Source organism: Castor canadensis, chromosome 4, assembly GCF_047511655.1.
Source record: "Castor canadensis chromosome 4, mCasCan1.hap1v2, whole genome shotgun sequence".
NCBI classification, from domain to species: Eukaryota; Metazoa; Chordata; class Mammalia; order Rodentia; family Castoridae; genus Castor; species Castor canadensis.
In genome coordinates this window covers 130,752,626-130,766,703 of record NC_133389.1, presented here as the reverse complement: position 1 = coordinate 130,766,703, position 14,078 = coordinate 130,752,626, and the positions used below count along the sequence as shown (strand labels likewise).

The window sequence follows — 14,078 nt, the reverse complement described above, 5'->3', positions numbered from 1 at the left end:
AAATAAGACAATAAGACAATAAATAAATAATAAAGGAAGGAAATTATGACATATGTGACAACATGAATGAACCTTGAAGACAGTACACTAAATGAAATAAGCCAGACACAAAAGGACAAATACTGTATGATTCCATTTGTGTGAAGTACCTAGAGTAGCCAGAAAGTATACAGAAAGTAGAATGGAGGTTTACCAGGGTCTGTGTGGAGGAGGAAACAGAGAGCTAGTACATAGTGGATCCAGAGTTTTGGTCTAGAAGATGAAGAAGTTCTGGAGATGGATGGTGAAAGTAAATGTACTTAATGACAGAATCATCCACTAAAAATGGCACTAATGGTAAATGTTATGCTACATGTGCTTTTATTGCAACAAAAATATTCCTGAACTATTAGCTATCATGACTTTTATAATATGCCTTTATACTGTTTTGCAGTCAGTTTACATCTTTATGCAAACTCCCCTCACCTAGCAGAACTGGCTCTCTAATCTGTATTACTTTCTTACTTCCATGTCATATGGTACTGAAGATGCCCTGCACTGTTTATTTGACTTGACTCAGGGACATCCTTGAAGGAGAGGACTGTATCCCTTTGTCATTGTAGTCATATGTCATTAGCTACAGAACCCACTCAGAATGTTTACTGGGCTTATCACTTTAGTTAGACTTCAGTTCCTCCATTATACCCATAAGTATAGCTGGCTGTGCTCACGGACTGCCTGTAGATAACCGTCCTGTGATTTTACTTTATTTGCTTGAAAATAATCCAAAAAAATTCAAATAATTTGTGATTGCAGTTTCTTATCTGTTCAGAAGTCACTAGAAATAAAGACTGTACAAAGTTCAATATTCCCAAGAGAACACTCCTTGGTTGTCCTAAAAAAGACACACCAGGCTGCTAATGGTACTCTAAGGGCCTGCTGCTTTATTAGGCTCTGTTCCCTGGTGCCGAGTTATGCATTAGAAATAAATATTCTTTCAAACTCAGCTGATAGGTGGGCCTCCCCACACAGAATTATGGCACCTGCCACCTACTAATTTACTAGCCATCGTCTACCCCAATTGCAGACATTTCAATGTCAGAACTTTGAGAACCTGCCATCACTCTAGAGCCTGCACATATTAGGGTACCAAAACTCTGCTTTTGTTAGACATCTAGCATGAGTGTTGGCTTCAATTATTGCTCCTTCACTGTTACAGGAAGGAGGAACAACTGGCTTAACAGAGGATCTGCTGCCAAGTGCTGGGTTCTTCAGCCTTGTGAGCTTGTTTAATTGGAGTTTGGTAATCTTAGAACATATCTAGTGGAATCCCTTGCTCTGGCTCAGAAACTGACTGTGTGCATCTCTGGAGCTCAGGCTTACAGATATCTGCCTTGGGCACTAGAAATGGGCCATGTGAGAATATTCAAGCCACTAAACATTTACCAGCACACCACTGTGTATAACTTGTGATTTTTTTTTTTTTTTACATACACACATACACAACCTCAGCCTGGTACCAGTGGTTCATGCCTGTAATCCTAGATCCTTGTGAGGCAGAGATGGGGAGGATCACAGTTTGAGGTAAGCCTAAGCAAAAATTTCATGAGATTCCATCTCAACAAATAGCTGGGTGTGGTGGTGGTGCACACATGTCATCTCAAGCTATTCAGGAGACTGAGATCGGGAAGATTGTGGTTCCAGCCTGGGCAAAAACCTAGTCCCTAGCTCCAAAATAACCAGAGAGAAAAGGAATGGAAACTCTGCCTATCAAGCATGAAACCCTGAATTCAAACTCTAGTACTGCAAAAAAAAAAAAAAAAAGAGAAAAAGAAAAGAGAGAGAGAGAGAAGAAAAACAGAAGAAAAATCTTGTGGACATTGAAACTAATCTCAACTCTGTTACTGCCTAGTTGAAACCTCAGGCAATTTACTTCATCTCTCTGCTCCAGTTTCTTCATCTATAAAACAGGGATAACTTTGTTTCAGGAAGTTTTGAGAAACAAATGAAATAATCTGTGCAAAATGCTTACTATTGTTATACACACTGTTCTAAGCCCATCCCCTAGGTTGCTAGGTGAGGGGATTCAGCCTTGAGGACACACTACATATTTTTTAGCATGAGCTTCCCCCACAAACAGGTTCAGGAAACCCTATCTCAACCAATAAGCTGGATGACACACACCTGTCATCCAGCTATGTGGAAGGCATAGGCAGTCCAAGGCCGCCCTGAGCAAAAAAGCAAGACCCTATGCAAAAAATAACTAAAGCAAAGAGGGCTAGAGGTATAGAGTATCTGCTTAGCAAACACAAGGCCCTGAGTTCCAACCCTAGAACTAAAAATAAAATTCCAACTTTGAGAATGATTTGCTCTATGATGATTTTTGCTAATTTTCCATCAAAGCATAATCAGTATTGGAAGATACACACAATTTTTGAAAAACCCACAAAAATAGAAACTAAGGTACAGGTTTAAATATATATTGTGTGGCATATCCTAGCCCACACATCAATACAAGATAAGAGAATGATCGAACACCACTCTTACTAAGATTATTTTAATGTGAAAAATACTTAACATACTGACACAAAGTGAGGGTAAGGGGATCCTGAGGGTTTGGCAACCTATACTTGAGATCCAGAAAGGGTATCCTTCCTGTGATAAGCTACAGTTCATAAAGTAATAAACTTCAAAAGGCCAAACTCCAGCCTTCCTTTTCAAATCCCAAGCTTTGGAAATGCCATTGCTAAGTGCCTACCAGGAAGGTTCTGAGATGCTCCCTGGACCAACATGTCACCTATAAAGTTACGTGAAATGCAAGTTCTTGAGTTCATCCATACTCATGAATCCAAAATTCTGAGAATGGTACCCCACAATGTGTGTTTTAACAAGCCTGCCATCAAGCAGCAAGAGTATTGGGGGTGCCAACTGGAATCTATTTAGACCTAATACCAGGGATTAGTCACATAATATTAGACAGTTATTCCCAAGTCATAGACCTAAAGTCTCAAAAATAAAGGAATTAGTAAGATTTTTTTCTTCAGAAATTAAAAAAGTTTTGGAATAAAACTTTAAGTTATAATTAAAGCACTTAGCATTTCATATTTATATATTCATAAATGGTTTTTATACTGTAAAATTATTCCTAAAAACCATAGAGAGCCTATGGAAAACAATTTTAATACAAATATAATACGCTTATGAATAAAGACAAAAATAAAGCAAAAAATGTCTATCATGAATAACAGGATTTCTGCTGTCTACTAATCCCTGCAGTTGCAAAAACTCTTGGATCCCAAATTCAGAAATTAAGAGAGATAACTTAGCCACTGTCTTTGACTAGAATGGGAGGGGAGTCTATAAACATTCTATGTAAAGGGCCAGACAAAATATTTTAGGCTCTGGGAACCATGTAGCTACTCAGTAAATATGCCAATTGTATTGGAAAAGCAGCCATAGATAATCTACAAAGAAGTAAGCATGGTGTATTCCAATAAAACTTTATTTACAAAACAGGGAACAAGCCATATTTGGCCTGTGGTCTTTAGTTTGCTGACCCCTTAACTAGACCATGAATCATGGGGATGCATTCTTGGGACCAGATGCTGGAAACTGCTTTCACAGTCCATAGATTACCAAACAGCTTCCCAGGTCTGGCAGATCTGCAAGAAGGCTGGTAAGTCATTTATGCTAGAGATCTTAAATTTAATTGTTTTCACCAAGTTCAGATTTCTCTATTATCTCCCCTAACATGTGAATGAAGATATTTTATGCTTAGAAGTACACAAATCAAAAAATCTAAGACAAAGTACAAAGCCTTCTTTTATTAATAGTAAAACTTTTATCTATGATGTTAGTTTTATTAATGCTCATTAGAAAAAGATTTGCTAAATTCTAGCTGAAGGACAAAACCCCAAATAGTCCAAGAGTATTTCAGGAAAATGCATAAATAAAGAAATAAAGAAAGAAAAAAATGGATCTTGAAAATTGAGAGTAAGATTTTTTTCAGTAGTGGGGCATCTTGGCTATTTCCATAACTTGGCTATTGTGAATAGTACTGCAATAAATATGGATGTCCAGGTGCCTCTGGAGTAATATGAATGTGATTTTAAAAGAACAGAACTTGAAAATACTACAATCTCTTCTCCAAAAGCTGTTAATTCACAAAATATCATCCTACATAGGACATCTGTTCTAAACAACATTAAGTACAGTTAGTTGTTATTAGCATTAACAGTAGCCTTTGGGCTAGGTGTGATGGTATACATATATAATCCCAGCACTGGGGAATTGGAGGCAGAAGGTTACTGAGTTCAAGGCCTGCCTGAACCACATAGTGAGACCCCCGTCTCAAAAAAATAAAAATTATTTTAAAAATAGAGTAATAAAATAGCTTACAAATTTCTTAAAAACATTCTAGAGTAGTTTAATTTTGCCTTTTGAAAAACTTTTTTCTAATCAATATTTGACTAGTTTCAAAAAATCTGGCAATCATATTGTATTATTGTCCCAATTACTTTCCTTCTGCTTTTGAAGTAAAATTTGAGGATATGCCTCTTTAAAACTTTTTTTCCTCCTAAAGATATATTTACTCTCTTCTCAATTACATTCAAAAACTTGGTAGAACCTATTATTATATGCAACCATGTTCATAGAATAAACCAATGCATTTATTCCAGGTATGAGAGACCTAATGAAACACTAGAAAAAAAACAGTTGAAACATAAACTCAATCAGAAAATCTAGGACATGACATCAATTTGGACATGATGAATGTTGACAACTGTTTGTTTTTCTGAAGACTGCATTATTATTTGCTGTTGAATAAAATACTCAAAAGGATAAAGACAAAAACAGACTAAGAACTTGTACTGTCTTGGATCCTGAAGATGTCCTCCTATTTTTCCCATAAGTTTCATAATTTTACATTTAAATCTGTAACCTACTATTAGTTTATTTTGTATAAAGTTTAACTCAAGGCTCACTGCTTTGTCTATGAATGTTTAATTGCTCAAACACCATTTGTTGAAAAGACTATCCACCTTTCATTGAATTACTTTTGCACCTTTGTCAAAAAGTACTTGAGCATTAAAAAAGGAAATAAAGAATGAAATTATATCATTTACAGGAAAATGGGAACTGGAAATTATCATGTTAAGCTAAGCTCAGAAAAAAAATTTCACATTTTCACTCATATTCAGAATTTAGACCTAAAAATATGAAATGATTGCTAAAGAGGGACTGTTTGAGAGAGGAAGGAGCGGGAGAAGAGAAGGTGATGGGGGGGAGGTGAATATTGTAGAAGTACATTGCATGTATGTATGAAAACAGCACAATGAAACCCTCAAAACCTGTTAAAGTGAGTGTAGTTAAGAAAGAACAAAACAGATGGGGTGAGTATGATCAGAGCACATTATATGTTGTAAATATCATCATGATTTCCAAGGGATTTCCCTTTGTACGATTAATTAATGCTAATAAAATTTTTTTAAGGAAAAAAGATGAACTTTGTAATTTTTGTTAGGTTGCCGACATTTAAATGTTAAAATGAAGCATTTAAGAAAGTCAGAACCTGTCTAGCCTGGAAATGAGCAATTGGAGAAAAGTCTAGCATGTAAGAATATTCAAGTAATGGGTTCTCAACACCCACAATTTTCCCAGCAGCTGTTCCTGTGTAAGTATGGCTTCTTTGTCCTTGCAAATCTAAGCACACAGTACTTGATTTAGTATACACTTTAGCATTTCTTCAGTGTTTTTCTTCTAAATGTTTTATTTTGGCATAACTTTAAATTTGCAGGAAAATTTCAAAGATACTATAGAGAGTTCCCATGTACCCATCACCTAGGACACTCCAGTTTTCACCAGCTTTTTCAGAAGCTGATAAAACAAGATTTTTAAAAAAATTTTTATTGTTTTATTATTCATATGTGCATACAAAGCTTGGGTCATTTCTCCCCCCTTCCCCCACCCCCTCCCTTACCACCCACTCTGCCCCCTCCCTCTCCCACCCACCCCCTGGATACCTGGCAGAAACTATTTTGCCCTTATCTCTAATTTTGTTGTAGAGAGAGTATAAGCAATAATAGGAAGGAACAAGGGTTTTTGCTGGTTGAGATAAGGATAGCTATACAGGGAGTTGACTCACATTAATTTCCTGTGCATGTGTGTTACCTTCTAGGTTAATTCTTTTTGATCTAACCTTTTCTCTAGTTCCTGGTCTCTTTCTCCTATTGGCCTCAGTTGCTTTTAAGGTATCTGCTTTAGTTTCTCTGCGTTGAGGCAACAAATGCTAGCTAATTTTTTAGGTGTCTTACCTATCCTCACCCCTCCCTTGTGTGCTCTCGCTTTTATCATGTGCTCGAAGTCCAATACCCTTGCTGTGTTTGCCCTTGATCTAATGTCCGCATATGAGGGAGAACATACGATTTTTGGTCTTTTGGGCCAGGCTAAACTCACTCAGAATGATGTTCTCCAATTCCATCCATTCACCAGAGAATGATAACATTTCGTTCTTCTTCATGGCTGCATAAAACTCCACTGTGTATAAATACCACATTTTCTTAATCCATTCGTCAGTAGTGGGGCATCTTAGCTGTTTCCATCACTTGGCTATTGTGAATTGTCCTGCAATAAACATGGGTGTGCAGGTGCCTCTGGAGTAACCTGTGTCACAGTCTTTTGGGTATATCCCCAAGAGTGGTATTGCTGGATCAAATGGTAGATCAATGTTTAGCTTTTTAAGGAGCCTCCAAATTTTTTTCCAGAGTGGTTGTACTAGTTTATACTCCCACCAACAGGGACAAGAGATTTTAACCTTAAGGTTTATCTATTCAGTTTATCTATCAGTTGAAAACTAAAAAGACATTTGGAAATAAATTCAAATGGCAAATCTATATTATGCAAACTCCATAGTATCTTCAAATTTACTATTCTATTACTGAAAATTTAGTCAGGAAATCACCATTTAGCACCCAGCTCAAGTGTCACCTCAGAATATGTACAGCACCCTGTCCCTTTGGAGCACAATTTTCTTTTTTTTTTTTTATTATTCATATGTGCATACAAGGCTTGGGTCATTTCTCCCCCTTGCCCCCACCCCCTCCCTTACCACCCACTCCACCCCCTCCCTCTCCCTCCTACCCCCTCAATACCCAGCAGAAACTATTTTGCCCTTATTTCTAATTTTGTTGAAGAGAGAGTATAAGCCATAATAGGAAGGAACAAGGGTTTTTGCTGGTTGAGATAAGGATAGCTATACAGGGAGTTGACTCACATTAATTTCCTGTGCGTGTGTGTTACCTTCTAGGTTAATTCTTTTTGATCTAAACTTTTCTCTAGTTCCTGGTCCCCTTTTCCTATTGGCCTCAGTTGCTTTTAAGGTATCTGCTTTAGTTTCTCTGCATTAAGGGCAACAAATGCTAACTAATTTTTTACTTGCCTTACCTATCCTCATCCCTCCCTTGTGTGCTAAAGCTTTTATCATGTGGAGCACAATATTCTTTTCATTTTCTTCACAACACTTGTCATTTGTGCTCTGGCTTATTGTCTACCCCTAGAGACCTCACTTCTTGTTCCTGCTCTCCTGTTATAAACCCAGGATGCAGAATAGTGCCTGGTGGACACTAAGTATGTACTGAATAGTCTTTGCTGGAAACATAAATGAATAAATGAGTGCTTACATAAATGAGTAAATGTTTTCTATAGTGGGAATGATGTAAGACATAATAAATGATATATCTGTTTAGATGACTGTTAGTCCTAAAATTTCAGACCTTTAAATGTCTACCACTAGCCATACACAGTTGAATTTTGGGGAGTCTGTGTGTTAGCCCGTCATCTTTATAGTCAGTTCTTACAGGAACAATGTTTAGAATTATTATTTTGAAAGGTTTTAGCTTTGAAACCTTTCAAAGCAGATCAGTGTTGTTGGTTCACTGCCACAATATTTCCTGGCATTATTCTTTTGATTGGCAAAGTCAATGAAGTAAAATTTAAATTATCCTCAAAGCTAGGCTAATTTAAATATGAATCATTCTTCCATACATAAAGGCATATTTGAAAAAAATTCACAAATATTTTACTCCAAGGGTTTGGGAATGAGACATTGTGAGAACACAGGCTAAAAGTTTAAAAGTCAGTAAGGGGAATGATGCATCATCTCCTTCCTCCTTTCTGTTGCCCATCTCTGTGATTCAGTTTCAAGGAAATTACCTTAATGGAGGGAAATGGAAGGAGAGAAGGATGAATGGATAGATGGAAGGGAGGGAAAAAGATTCAGAGGGAGGGAAAGACTACCTGTTCCCATATTTTCTATGAACCATTATATCCTCCCACAATCAAATAGTATAAAATGTGTACAGAAATCAAAGCACTTGACCAACCAAAAGAAAACAAAATCACTCCAGGGTAAGCACCATAAATATACATTTATCAACTGAAAACAGGAGGATAAATATGCTGGAGCACTTTCCGGCTCTCTGCTTCATTTTGACTGTGAATCTTTCTTTTCTTTCTGGACCTGCACCATGATGAAGGAGGTGGGAGCATACACTAATAAATGCACTCAATGAGGCACAAACTGATCCACCATCCAGACAGCACACTAATCATACTGTCACTCCCGGAACATCTCCTGCTTATGATGTAATGAGCTGCAAATAACTCAAATTATCTGGCAAACTACAGATTGAACAGACTGACTCTCACTGCTATGAAATATGTCAATACTAATACTAAAAACAGATTTAAAGGAAAAATTCATCTTCTGACTTCACACACAAATCTTAAAGGACCAAAAAAAAAAAACGATAAAAGGTAAATGGTCAAAGGTTTAGAAAATCTTATAGTTAACTCCTTTCTCTACATAAGGAACCAGGGTTCCTAGGAATAGTGAGTATGAAATGCCCAAGAGAAGTATGGGGCAACCTGTTATTGTATCGTAAAGCAGGATCAAAGAAACTCATAGAACAAGAAGAGTGCTTCTGGCATATTCTGTGTCTTGGTCTGGAACTGGTTACATACGATCCTATTCATTATGTCACAATTCACTGTGTTTCAACATGATAGGCTCTCTTTACTAAATGCACATGGCAAGCCAACTTGCAGAGGTTCCCAAAGAACAAAGAAGGGTTTATCTGAACATGGAAACCAACAACAAAAACTGCAATTAATTAAAACATAACAAATATTAAAAACCCATGAATTTATAATGATATTCATGAAAAAGGGAACTTTCCCTAAAAATGCAAAGATACAACATTTATCACCTTTTGAAGAAACAGATGCACCAATTCTGAAATTGTCAGTCATAAGGGAAATAATAAGCGCTTCCCTTCTGTCACCAGATACTAGTTGGTGAGGGAATTTCTTCATGAAGGAATTCCAGCAAATAAATACTAGGGCAGGAAGAGGATAAATCTTCTTTCACTGTTCCATTTTTATACACATATATAAAGTACATTGACCATATTCATCCTCCTCAACCCTCTCTGTTTACCCTCCCCCCTCCCAGTGGGATAAAATCTTTAGATTAAAAAAACTGATGGGGGCATTTCACAACAAACGATCACAGTGTCCTCCCTGAGTCTGCTGTTAAATCATAGCACCTCTTAAAGTAAGGCAGTCAAACCAAGGAAGCAGAACTTATGCCAAAATGTTAAATCTGAATCCAATCTAGTTTCTGGGTCTAACTTCCAAGTTCTAAAAAATTCAGACAATAAAAGAAAAAGGTACCAACAATTAACCAAACCCAGTATGTGGAACATTCTCTTGACCAAGTAGTTTAGTATCTGCAACAAATGAATGACTTGAGAAAAGGGGGAATATTCTAGATAAGAGACTAAAGAGAATCAATAACCAAATGAAATGTGGTTCAACTATAAAGAGCCAGATTTGAGATAAGGGAATATTTAATAAGTGGTAGATGATACCAAAGGATGGTTCTTCCTATTTGTAGGAGCAATAGGACATTATGGTTTTGTAGGAAATTTGCATATCAATAGATGCATACTGGGCATTGGGGTATATCTCACTGGTACACCACTTGCCTAGCACAACTAAGGCCGTGGGTCTGCACTGAAAAATCAAATGAACAAAAACAAGAAAAGCAAGATGCATACTGAAGAATAGTAGATATGTCATGATGTCTACTTCTAGCAATTCTAATAATTTCAGAATGAACAGAAAGGAATAGATGAATCTGATGTGTAAATTAAGGAGGTTCACTATACTATTCTCTTTACTTTTGCATAACTTTGAAATATTTCTAAGAGAAAGATATTTTTTATTTTTATTTTATTTTATTCATACGTGCATACAATGTTTGGGTCATTTCTCCCCCATTCCCTGTGCCCTTCCCTTAGCCCCTCCACCTCCTCCCTCTCCCCCTCAACCCCCTTGCTTCCAGGCAGAAACTATTTTGTCCTTATCTCTAATTTTGTTGAAGAGGGAGTATAAGCAACAATAGGAAAGAACAAGGGTTTTTGCTGGTTGATATAAGGATAGCTATACAGGGAGTTGACCTGCATTGCTTTCCTGTACATGTGTGTTACCTTCTAAATTAATTCTTCTCAAACTAACCTTTTCTCTAGTTCCTGGTCCCCTTCTCCTATTGGCCTCAGTCGCTTTAAAGTATCTGTATTAGGAGAAAGATATTTTTTTAAAAAATGGAGAAAAGGGGGCTGGTGGAGTGGCTCAAGTAGTAAGTGCCTCATAAGTGTGAAGCTGAGTTCAAACCACAGTCTTGCCAAAAAAAAATAGGGGAAAAAGGGGCTGGGGGCATGGCTCAAGTAGTAGAGTGCTTGCCTAGCAATCATGAGGCCTTGAGTTCAATCCCCAGTATTACCAAAAATAAATAAACAAATAAATAAATAAAATTGAAAAAAATATAAAAATAGAAAACAAAATCAAATCAAAATAAAAATAAATCAAAACTTTCCTTTTCCTTACTACTTACAACATGAAATTTTTGACACTAACAGTACACTACATTTTTTTCACTTAGTTACTTCTACAGCTGCACTTTACTGGACATAAACTTAATGTAATATTTATTTTTGAAGTCAGTCTAAATCTTTCAGCTGTTTTTGCAACTCAACTACTGGAGTACGAAAGATGGGGATGGGCAGAGATGGCCTAGGCACAGCCTTTTTCACTGCACAAAGATGTTTTCCTCATCCCTTCTTCCCATTATTTTCCCAAAGGGGAATCTTGAGGTCTTTTCACTTCCCTTTTATGGAGAAGGGCTGCCTGCCAGCCTGCTACCTCCCCCTTAGTCCTTCAGATTTAGGTGCAGTTTGAGCAGAAGAGACCCCCCCTCCCACCTGAGGGAAAGCCAAGGATGGGATGACAGAGGGCAGGAAAACACCAGCAGTGCCACTTCTTGTTTGATCTTCTCTCCATTCTCATGACCCAAGGAACAGGCAAGTCTCAGGACTCTCAAAACAGATAGAAGTAACAGACCTCAGCTTTCTTACCAGTCCTATATATTCTTTTTCCTCTTGCAGTTTTTGCCTAACCATGTTATATTTGCTGACTAGTTAACTGATTTACTGTTTCCCTTTTTTAACAAACATTTCAAACTGTTTTATATGTAAATAATGGCTCTTAAGCTATCTTTATGGTTTTTCATTTTCTCAACCTGGTTATCATTTCTTCAGGGAATTAAGACAAATAGAATGTGGAGCTGATAATAGGAACTTTAAGAACTAGAGATAAAGGAGCATTCTAAAAGCATTTCTGAGTATAATGCATATAAACACTAAATTCTATGACAAAAAAATAAACAAGCAGATTTCATTTAAAAATATGGAGTCAATCACCTGAATTTCCCCTTAAAAAGAAGAGTTTAATTGGTTTCTCATACAGTCAATCACTACTCAGCCACATGTGGAAAAACAGTTCCAAGTATTTTATTTCCATGAATTTAAACTTGAGAGTCAAAAGATCACATGCACATTTCATCTTTGCATGGGGTCAAGTATCAAGAGACCCTAGACACTACTGACCTAAGAGATTCCATGAGACAGAGCAAAGTAACGTAGGCAGAAGGAAACTAAGCCATCCAAAAGAAAAATCTAATCTACCTTGCCACCTTTCTTGTTTCCTTCAATGTTTAAAAATGGACAAATGGACACTCTAAAGCCAGGTGCTGTGGTCACAGCACTTGAGAGGGTAAGGCAGGAAGATTTTGAATAATAGGCAGCCAGGGTTACATAGTGAGATCCTGTCTCAAAAGGAAAGGACACTCTGAGGCCTAAAATTTGTTTTAGAAATAGGCATTCCTAATGGAAGTATAAATGGGTTATTGGGAAGTTTCTGTAAATCAAGTGTGTTAGTAAAATGCGCAGGTGACTCACACCTGTAATCCTAGCTACTCAGGAGGCAGAGATCAGGAGGATGGTGGTTCAAACCCAGACCCAGGCAAATAGTTACCAAGACTCTATCTCGAAAAAACCCATCACAAAAAAGGGCTGATGGAGTGGCTCAAGGTGTAGGCACTGAGTTCAAACCCCAATACCACAGAAAACAAAAACAAAACAAAACAAAAATACCCAACACACTGTGTTGGGAGCATGTAGTTTCTCACACTTGAGTTGTTCTGCTAGTACAGAAGTACTATGCCCATAAAGACCCTATAATTTGAAAAGCTTCAACAGCTAAAGCACTGTATTACTAAATAAAAGTTTGGCTCAATATCAAATTAATAGGAACATTACTGAACGAATTTTAATTGACAACGAGATACAGTGGCCAGAGACGGGAAAAGAAGTCTTGTGATTAACTACACTCCACTAGAAGGCACCTCTAACTCTGACGGCAATGACTCCCGATGCTGAAAGTACCGCACAGGTAGATGTACAGCAGATGCTCACTGAACCACCTGGTATCTGGAGGTGAGGGGAAGAAAATGGACTTTGAATCCCTAGAGGTGTCATTCAAAAAGTCACTTCAATGAATCAGTTTCATCTCCCTGGGACCAAACGGTCAGATTGCCCAACAGAACCCTTAGGTCATGAAATAACAGACTGAGATGATAACCTCAATATCCGGAAAAAACAATTCAGACTATATCACTGTGCCAAACAGATTGCCTAATTAAGACCAACAGGTCATTTTATTTTGAAAAGTCTTCCTTCTTCATGGGCAAGCAGGGCAATTCTAGAATATTACTATTCTCAAAAATCATACATTTTATATAAAAAAAAAAAAGCTAAAATAATGTCAGAGAATAAAGACTAACGGAGTATTATGTTAATGTACTTTGAAGTGACTTCATGGAAGGAGAGGAAAAGAACTGATGGAGCTCTTAAAGTCAAAAGCCTTCAGGTAGGTACCAGGCACATGCCATCAATCTGTAAGACTGTTGGGTTAAATATTTAGGGAGCGCTTACTGCAGTCCCTGGGATAGTAACAAGCTCAGGTTTTTAACCTTCTAAGAAAAGCAAGCTATCTGATTTTCTATGTAAAGTTCCCAGATTTTCAAAAGTTGGAAATAAATTTTTTTTTTATTTTTACAGATTAAAAAATTATGATCTAAAATTTGGCCTGTGTGCTACCAGTCTGCAAATAAAATGTAGCTTTAAATAATGCAGATATAAACATAAAGCTTATCATATGATAATGATTATGCTACATTATTATTGATCCTTTGTTTCCATGTTAAAAAAAAAAAAAAAAGGACAGGAGTGGTATCAGAATTAATGGAGCATTTTTCCCCCAAATTTCATAGCATAATGTTTTACATGTTTAATTTTTATTAATTACAATATGTAATTACACATATCTGGATTGTCATTACCACTACACCATCCCCAGTCTGTGCCTGGGAAGGATGTGCTGCTTGAAAACATCCCCGAGAAAAGCAATGCCACATCCTTCCATCTGAGACCACTGACTTGGAGAAATCAGAAAGCTTCAGGTACCTGGGAGGAGAGAGGGGTACAAGTTGTGAAGACCAAACTTACTGGGCCTTTCAGAACTTACTGAAGTAGTTCTGAAAATAATACATGCAAAAATCAAAGATGATGAGTAGCCCATGGTTAAGTACTTTATGTATTATACTCATTGTTTCAGTCTCATGGGCAAAGAGAAAAGAATCA

At 37.0% G+C, this 14,078-nt stretch overlaps 1 protein-coding gene across 13 annotated transcripts in view; it reads right to left on the bottom strand.

Moving 5' to 3' along the window:
• Window positions 1-14,078, bottom strand: part of Osbpl6 (oxysterol binding protein like 6) — a 198,714-nt gene that overhangs the window by 98,045 nt on the left and 86,591 nt on the right. The window contains exon 3 of one of the 13 annotated variants that reach the window (XM_074071170.1): window positions 13,757-13,901. The exons of 11 other annotated variants lie outside the window; for them this stretch is intronic. The gene's annotated coding sequence lies outside the window, so the exon portion shown is untranslated. The remainder of the gene's footprint in view (window positions 1-13,756; window positions 13,902-14,078) is intronic. One more of the 13 variants, XM_074071169.1, reaches the window with a different exon arrangement.